Below are 9,915 nucleotides of genomic sequence, written 5' to 3' on the forward strand. Positions count from 1 at the left end.
GAGCTACAGTAGTTTATATAACCTTGCTTTCTATAAATAAATATAGAGATAATCCTAAAGACGGCTAGAATATACTGCATGAAAAATGAAACCGTAAGTTAAACAGTATTTTATTAAACAATGAAGGAGGGTATTATATTAGCTGTAGGCATAATTATTTGTGGGTATATTCAAATTTCGGTCTGCACCCACTCTATGGAATGCCATACCATGCACAATAAGAATCAAATCTTCAAGCGTTCCCTGAAAACTCACCTCTTCATGACTAAAGCAGGCAGAAAAAAAAAAAACAATAACTGAGCCTATCATCATACATTTTTGCAAAAATAGCCTAATCCCACTTGTGCATAAACCCAGCTCTACCGACCTAAAGGTAACCCCAAATAGAGCCCTTGTGTTCTGGGTGCAAGAGTCTAACCCTAGGCTTGTGGCGTCGATATTCTAACTGCCAACCTCCTCTGGGATGTTAACTGCATCCCCTTCACCCACCTACTTTAGGCAGGGATGGCTGTTTCTTGTACTTTTCTCAGAGGCAAATTCCTTCTCAAATGGACAAAACCATGTGCCCAACAGGGGGGGGGGGGGGCAGGTGTAACAGGTGCAGAGAGAATTCGATTTGGATGAGTTATTTTGTGTCTGTGCAGGGAAATTACTGACTGCTTTATTTGCCTCTGAGAGTGAAGCAGAATAAAGCTCTATGTCTATGAAATTAGATCAATCTGCTCGGCAGATTTTTTAATAAAAATGTATTTATTATTTGTAAGCATTCATTTTTATTTGGACATAATACGAAAGAGATGTAGGCCCTTATCCAGGTTCATTTGCTCCCCTGCGTGTTCGGACAGGGGAGCAATGTTTTGCGATTGCACATGCGCATAGTAAGTTATGTACATGTGCAGCCGCTGTGTGCGAGATTATTCGCACACATCAGTGTGGGCAGGGGGCATGGGTTTGTGGTCCAGGGGATGTGCCCATGGGAAAGCCCAATGTTTCATGGGCATTCCCATGAAAAAACTGGCCATTCTCATGGTAATTCCCTGATGATGCGGGAGGCAGGCATCTGACGTCAGGGCCGGTAAGGGGTATGCCTGACCCGGGCCCCAAGGGTAAGGGGGCCCCAAGGATCAAGGGGCACAAAAAAGCAATGCAGCTAATTTTGTTTGTATGATGTCTGCCAGGTTGGAGCAGACAATAAACATCCAGAGTAATCCCGATTACCCGTCACTTGGTTTGGTCCCTCTGAGTGTCGTGATGCCATGACGCTGCACTGTGTGGGTCCTTCCATTCTGTTGCCGCTGAGGAGCTGCATTGTTCCCACCCATTTTCGCCAAGTACCAGCCACATACAATCCTTTATTCGAGAGAGTGCAGCTGTTAGCATGAACTTCAAAGCATCGAGGACAGCCCCGGGCTTCAGCATGGGCAGGTAAGTTCTGGAGGGGGTGGACCCCTTCTTTGGGGGAATCCCCACTCCCCCAGGACCCCTGCCAATGCTGACCGGTCAGGGGGTGAATGCTTTGGCCGGGGGGACTTGTATAAAAAGTCTCCCCCCGGCTGTGGCATTACCCTGCTGGCTGGTTGGGCCCGGTACTGGTTCTTGAAATACCGGGGTCCCCTAGTCATTTTGTCCCACGTATTTTGGGAACCAGGACCGGTCCTTGAGCCTTGTGCTGGTTTTATAAAATTCAGGGAACCCCAACTTGTTTGTCCCTGTGAATTTATGAAACCAGGACCGGCTCTTTGAGCCCAGGGCTGGTTATGCTCAGGAGGGGGAGCCCACGCCGTTTTTTTTTCTCATTTTCTTTTTTTATCCTTTTTTTAGACAGAACCATGCACAGATCACAATGATCCCACGTTGTGAGTCCGAGTGGCAGGACCTGAAGGTGGCATTCTATCGGCTCTCAGCATTTCCAAATGTGCTGGGAGCCATAGACTGCACCCACATTGGGATTCGGGCCCTGCATGTGAGGGAGTGTTGCCCTTTACAAGCCATTTATGAATGCTTATGTTAAACATAGGAGTAATGGCATGTAATTTTTTATTTTTTTGGAACCTATATAGTGTGCACTGCTACGATTACTTGCCAAATACCCACATGCTATGTGTCCACCAAACCACTTTTTATATTAATTTGTAGGTGACTCAGGATATGGGTGTCATCCGTGGCTCATGACACCTCTACCTAACCCACAAAGCCCTGCACAGCACCGCTACAACGCTGCACACATTGCCACCCGCAATGTAGTGGAACACACCTTTGGGGTGCTGAAAAGTAGATTCAGGTGGTTGGACAGATCAGCAGGTACAGTACACTGCTTTACCACCCTACCAAAGTAGTACTGATCATCCAGGCTTGCTGCATGCTACATAACATAGCTCTGGCCCAACCTAATTATGTTGATGTTGGCAATGCAGCAGTCCTGCAGGAAGCTGAAGCTACACAACAAGTGGTAGTTAGGAGTACGCGGAGGGGGAATGTGGTTCGGGCACAGATGATACGCCAGCATTTCACAGGTAATTGTGCTTGCAAACATTGACAGTAAAGAAAAACCCATATGACCCTGACATTGTGTACTTTACAAAACAACCCACTGTTTTTTTTAACATTGCACAGGGCCACTTGGGGACTAATGCACACCCCCTGCAAGTTCTGCCATACCTGCTTCACCATTTCCTTGAAACATGGTGGTACCTATGACCTTATAATGTAAGTTATCCTAACATGGTTGATGTATAGAATTCATTGTTGAAGCTACAAAACATAGGTACAAGGGGTGGAGCTGCCATGGAGGCCTGAGCTGAGGGGATTCAAATGTAATGGTTAAATTACATGGTACTTACACTCTGCAATGTTAAACGCTGGACCCTTTCAAAGTTTAGTAATAGCCCCTAATGAAATCTCATTAATCGCCTGGTAAGCGTAAAACAACCTTTGAAGGTAATATTTGAATAGTCAATCTCAAATCTAAGTATGGTTTAAGTAATCAACAGAATGACACCAAGGTTGCAGTTGGCAAAAACATTTTACTTGCCGAAAAAGGAACGTTTTTGTAAATGTAATGAAAAAGTGCAATATGACAATGTGCACCTGAATACGGATGCATGTTACATCACAGGAAAATAAACAATATTTATAACCTTATGCATTTTTGCCCTGAGACCGGGAAATACCACCCTTGCCAATAGAGCCACCTCCACCCCTAGTACGTACACTACGATGTGGGGGAGTAGTGGGCGACCCACTCATGGGTGTTGAGGACACACTGCTGCTTTGACTAGATGTGGTTTGCTGTTGACCTAACAAATTGGTTGTGCTTATGCTTAACTGAGTTTGTAGGGACATCAACGCAGTTGTTTGCCCATTAATAGCTTGGGTCTGTGCCAGCATATTCGGTACTTATGTAATATCTGGGCTCCCGTTTTTCTTATGAGACCGCGTCCCCTCGCGGAGCTCGCTGTGCTCACCACGCTTCGGGCACGGTGGCTCGCTGCACTCGCCACACTATATAAAATCAACTCCATGCGTAGTTGGATAGTAGGGGTATGAAAAAATGGGGTGCATTTAACATGGGAGCCCAGATAATACATAAGTACCGCAGATTCTCATTTAGTTTAGCAAAATTGGTGGCTTGGCCCCTAATGGCCTGGCCAATCTCTCCTAAGCGTGTGTCTATTGTGGATGCAATACGAATTTGTGTTCCTACACTTGCATGCAGACTTTGAGACACTTTTCTAATTTGCTGACCAATGCTTTGCACATAGCCCTTAATGTGTTCAATTTGGAGGCTCTGTGACTCCATAAAAAAAAATAGCTTCTCTTTAAATGTGTGAATGGATTTGGTCAAATCATTAGCATTAGTAGGACTATTGTTGGCTTGTTGGAGTGGGGGCTGCTGCCCATGTGACCGAGTGTAGTGCATAACATTGATTGGATGTGTTCTTTGTTATGCAGGTTCCAATGTGGTGACAGGCTCCAGTATTATTTCACTCCTAGGGCGAGATGTACTAAGCTTAAAAAGTGATAAAATGTAAAGTGATAAACAGCCATCCAATCAGCTTCTATCTGCCATGTCACAGGCTGGGTTTGAAAAATGTCAGGTAGGAGCTGATTGGCTGGTTGTTTATCACTCTCCATTTTATCACTTTTCAAGGCTTAGTACATCTGGCCCCTAGTATCCAGCATCTGTATGGGATCTGTTGGCTCTGGCATCGGTTGTGATGTTCCTACAAAAAATATTTCAGAGGTAAGTATGCGAAGCTGAATGTTGGTTTGTGGATAATGGGAAGTTAGTTATAATGGTGAGGTCTGCAAGATGCATATTGCATCTATGTGGTGGGTTTCTACTTACACCATAAATAAACTATTGATGATGGTGTTGCACAATCCTTTGTATGGTTCCCTTAATTAAATAATGGCACATTACATTGCACTGTATTTGTTGGGTAAACATTTCAAACACTATCAACGACCATTGCAATGTCATGTGGTGTCAAAACACATCTCAATCATAGTTGTCAAGTGCATGTGTTCGGTACAACACATGCTTTAGTAAATATTAATGTACATCAGAATGTGCAAAGTATTTGTAAATCCCATGCATGTGTGTGTGTAATGTACAGGGTGTAGGTTTCAGCCATGTGTGATGTGTAAAAATGCTTAGTTAACACTCTTACATCTCACCTATAGGGTCCAAATCCCCAACATTGGGATGAGATGGATGAGCCACAACAGCAGGCTGCGAGTCTGGAGCCGGAGCTGTGACAACAAAATGGCAGATTTACTGTAGCAATATGGACATTACCACTTAAAGTGCATTTCCTATCTGCCTAATGTAAAGATTGTTTAAACTATGTATTGAAGGCTTAGTTACCTTGATGATTGTAAAATTATGTAAATATTATGCTACCATCCTGTTTCATGTAAATTAAACATGAGCACATTGCAGTATATTATGGCTGCCATCTGAAATCATCTTATACATCATCATGTTCAACATGTCAAAGTGTAACTAAAATCCTTCAAAACTACCCAGTGTCTAGGTGTACAATCACAGGAACATCCAGTACAGGGCAACAGTGATAAGGTCAACACACAGTAATTGGTTTTGTGGAATTGCATGACCCAGACAAACCCACAATGCATTAATTACCAACCAAGACATTAATCAGGGCATCTTTCTGGGATATGTAGTTCCACAAAAACACTTCAATTGGACACACTAAACAATACAGCATAATTGCAGGTGAACATTACAATGAAAAGTTGATTGTGTACATGTGTTGATGACACTTTCCAATTTGCGGTGGTGTGGGGGGTCTGTCTGTGTCCGCAATGTGCGCGCCTGGTAGCACCTCGGGTGGTATTATTCTGTGTAGCAGCCTCTCATATGCCTTGATTGTGACATGCTGCCTAGGTCCGCCTCCCGTGCATCAGGCCTCTTTCTGTTCCAGGGCGAGCTTGGATTTGAGGAGGCGCTTAATGATGTTGTATCATTTTTTGACGTTCCGCAGAGTTGGTTATGGTCTCCCACATCCCCTTCTTCCGTGCCACAGTTGTGTGGTGGTGGTGGTGGGGACCCAGCAGCCGGTCATAAAGTAGCAACAGAGCATGCACCAGGGCCATATTCTCTTCGTAGGAGAACCGTACTTTCCTCCCACTAGCAGTACGGGCTGGATCCACCTCCTCCTCATTCTCTGGGTCACCTCCTCCTCCTCCTGGCCTGCATCTTCCTCCACCTCCTCCTCCTCTGCATCATCTTCCTCATGCTGAGGCCACTCCACCTCTGAATAAACTTCCTCCTGCAGCTCCTCCTCTGTCTGCCTGCCACTCTGTTCCTCCTGTGAGGACACATAGCTTGTTCCTGCATCATCCTCCTCCATCTCCACCTGCTGACCTTCCACCATGTGGCCTCTCCCTGCCACAGCTCTTCCTGTCAGCATGCTGCCTCTCCCTGTCCTGGCTCTCACACTGCTGGCTGTGTGAGAGACAGTGCTGCCTCTCACTCCCCTACCTCTCACAGTGGTTGGGGTAATTGGACCTCTGGTGGCTGTACCTCTGCCTCCTGGGTTTGGTCTCATGCCTCCTCTCCATCACCAACTCCTAACTCCCTTTCAAAGGGTAAAATGGCGCCTGTGCCCCTTTATATAGGGGGTGTGATGCATAATGAAAGGGACTAAGGTGGGCCAATAGGTTAGGAGGTTGTATGGCGTGTTCAGGTGGATTTGTGTAATTCGCATTCCGGTTGGCCACAAATACGCACATGACCTAACCCGAAAATCGCATCCCATGTGACCACCAGGAGGAAGCCAGGTGATGGACCTCCCGATGATGCACTTCCGGTGACATGGGAGGTGCCAAACCCGGAAGTCCACTGGTGGAGTCGGATGGCAGTCTGCACGGGGGTGGAGGGTAAGTAACACTCTAGTTTGTTTATGTGTATTTATATGCCTACTTGCACTGTACACAATTTATTGTATCCTGAAGAAGGGGTCGCCGAACCCCAAAACGTTAATCTTTTTTGGATTAAAAAGATCCACCACTTCACCACTACCTTAAGTCTCTGAGTGCCACTTCTTCCATTTGTCTATATATAGATAGATAGATAGATAGATAGATAGATAGATAGATAGATAGATAGATAAATAGATATGTGTTTACAAACATTACAGTAATGATACATTAAAGTCCGTGATAATTCCAAAAGTTATTTGTGTTTCTTGGTATAGGGTGATCTGGAGAATAAAAAAAGGTATCCTTGGAAATGCTAAATCTTGAACATGAGAAGGATTTAAATCAATGTATATTGACCAGTTTTTGTATTGTTTTTTTTTAAGTGTTGTTGTACATACTGTATACGCAATTAAACTTTCTGAAAACAAACATTTATTTGTGTTATGTATTAATGGGGCAGATGTATTAAGCCTTAACAAGAGATAAATGCAAGGGTGATAAAGAGAGATAAACGTCCAGCCAATCCCCTGCTAACTGCCATGTTACAGGCTGTGTTTGAAAAAAGTCAGTAAGGAGCTGATTGGCTGGACATTTATCTCTCTTTATCACCCTTGCATTTATCTCTTGTTAAGGCTTAATACATCTGCCCCAATGTAACAAATACAGTATCCTAAAAAAAAGAACAAATAGAGAGAAAAGGAGAAAAATGGGAATAAGGGGAGAAGAAAAGGGGTTTTTGTAGAGTGGGGGAGAAAGGTGCTTTAAATCTAAGGATTGGTGAAGATGTTAACCTATGTTTCAAGGAAGAAATAAAATTGTGTGAGATTTAATTTAAAGTTATAGCTGGTACAGCATTCGGAGGCATGGCTCCACGATCTTTCTGTAAAGGTAAAAAGCAGATGTTTATCTGTTGGATGATATCAGGTGACTAGGATTGGACACATCCGCCCATGTTTGGAATTTTTGGGGTATATGTTGGCCTTGTTGTAAAGTAGCCTCTATCAATAAAACATTTGCCTATAGCAGTGGTTCCCAACCCTGGTACTCAAGTGCACATTTTCCAGGTCTCCTCACAGAATCACAGGCAAAATAATTAGCTCCACTTGTGGATCTTTTAAAATGTGTCTGAATAATGAGTGCACCTCCCAGGTGACCTGGAAAACCTGCACTGTTGGGGGTACTTGAGGACCAGGTTTGGGAACCACTGGCCTATAGATTTAAAAGTCTATTTTTAATTAACCATATTATTTTTGCCAAAAAAGTAAGATATTTAAACTCACCCATTCACTGGGGGGGGGGGGGGGGGAGTTATCCACTTCCCCAGGATCCCTGGCCAGGCTGACCAGTCAGGGGGTAAATGCTTTGGCCGGGGGGACTTTTATAAAAAGTCTCCCCCCCGGCTATGGCATTACCCTGCTGGCTGGTTGGGCCTGGTGCTGGTTCACAAAATACGGGGGATCCCTAATCATTCTGTCCCCCATATTTTGGGAACTAGTAATGGACCTTGGCTCTGGCACTTGTTTTAAAAAATACAGGGAACCATTATTTCAATTGTGCTCTGATTTTTAAAAATGAATGGTGATTCCTAGTTGTCTTCTTTCGATGGCGTATACATTCATATTTGTAAATACGAATACGACTGTGCCATGAAAAGGAATACGAATTGAGATATTTTTGGCATAGTAAATACTGAAAATACGAATATGCATAAAATAGGCTGATTTTTGTTATACGATTATATGCCTATTTTATGAATATTTTTGTAAATAGTAATAGTAAAAATCATTCTGTCTGCTAAGAGGACCTGTCTTCTACAGTATGAGAATGCCTTTCCTTTACCTGTAAAAGCAATAAAAGTGATGAATTTAAGTACAAAAATCCAATATATCAAAGAGAGACATATATTTATGTGTAATATGTTTAATATTGTTTTATATAACTTAGTATGTTATACATTTACTATACATTTTATGCTCATTTTTTAAATAAAAAAATATAAAATAACATTAATTCAAGCAAAACGAAACAGAAATGATTTCATATACATATAGATATTTAACTAATGATCCAACTTATTTTGTTTGTATTAATTTAGTCTAACACTAATTACCACATATTTCCTTGTGAAATAAAAGATATGTGATTATCAACTAAACAAAACATTTATGTGTTCTTCAGCATGAATTCCAGGAAATCATCAGGATTTAGTGAGAACAGAAATGAATCAATAGCTAGATCAATAGCACTGCTCCACTGAGAGCAATTCAGATCAGACAGGAAGTCTCAGAATTGGATTACACAATCTGGTTTTACAGAGGTGGTGCAACTTTTTCTATTTAGTTATTGCAAGTTAGTGTGTCGGATCTCACATTAAAATGTTTTGGTCAGAAAATGGCAATGCTCAGATGTAATACTACTGTAATTGGTTAATTTGAGGAATAATGGGGGAAAGTTACTAAAGCAAATTCGTACAAAATAGGTGTATTCGTATACAGAAATACACCTATTTTTTTACAAAAAATCGTATTCGTATTCCCCCACATTTCCCCCAATGTGATTAAAATTAAATTGACAAAAATTTCAGCAATGAACAGCCTACAGAGAAGCAGGCTCTCGCCTTCTCAATTAACAGAGACCCAGCAACCTCCAAAGGAAAGGTACAATTAATTATTGGTGATCACAGGAGCAGACGTTCGAACTAAGCAAGCCACTGTGAGAACACTGAACTAAGAAAAGAAGCACCCAACACAGGGGCGGCACTACCCACTCAGCGCATCCTGCAAAGCAGGGAGGCGCCAGGCTGAAAAGGCGCACTCCTTGCTCTGCCAAAGCTGCCTGTGCCACAGCACCTGCCATATGTTATGAGAGTGGGCAGCATGAAGAGTCCAGCCGCCTCTTCCTCAGTGGAAGGACCCTTATGTGCCTGTCAGCTGTCATTATAACAGGCAGTGGCACCGTAAAACAGAGTGGCGCCCGTTTCCCCTCAGCCCTCTGTAAACCCTGTGCGGTGCGTTTCATATTATAATTTATTTGGGTGGTTCATGGCTGACGCAGCCAACAGCTCCCCAAGGTCCTCACTCTGGACGTCTGGATCTACCCCCTACCCATTCCTCCCTGCACCAGTCTATCTGCTGCACCTGTCAATCTAATGACAAACAGGCAGCAGAGCCGCCTTCCCTTTATTCCCTCTTATCTGTCTATGACAGGGCTGGGCAACACCGGCCCTCCAGATGTTGATGAACTACACATCCCAGCATGCCTTGCATCAGTTTCAGCATGGCCACATAGCAAAACTAATGCAAAGCATCCTGGGATGTGTAGTTCATTAACATCTGGAGGGACGGTGTTGCCCAGCCCTGGTCTATGAGGACAGTGCAGTCCTCAACACTCCGCCCTCCTCTATCTTCTCCTTCTCTCCCCTCCTGTCCTTTCCCCGACCCTCAGTCAGGACTGGAGATGATTTAA

This window comes from Crinia signifera, chromosome 5, assembly GCF_055691185.1.
Source record: "Crinia signifera chromosome 5, ASM5569118v1, whole genome shotgun sequence".
Classification (NCBI taxonomy): domain Eukaryota; kingdom Metazoa; phylum Chordata; class Amphibia; order Anura; family Myobatrachidae; genus Crinia; species Crinia signifera.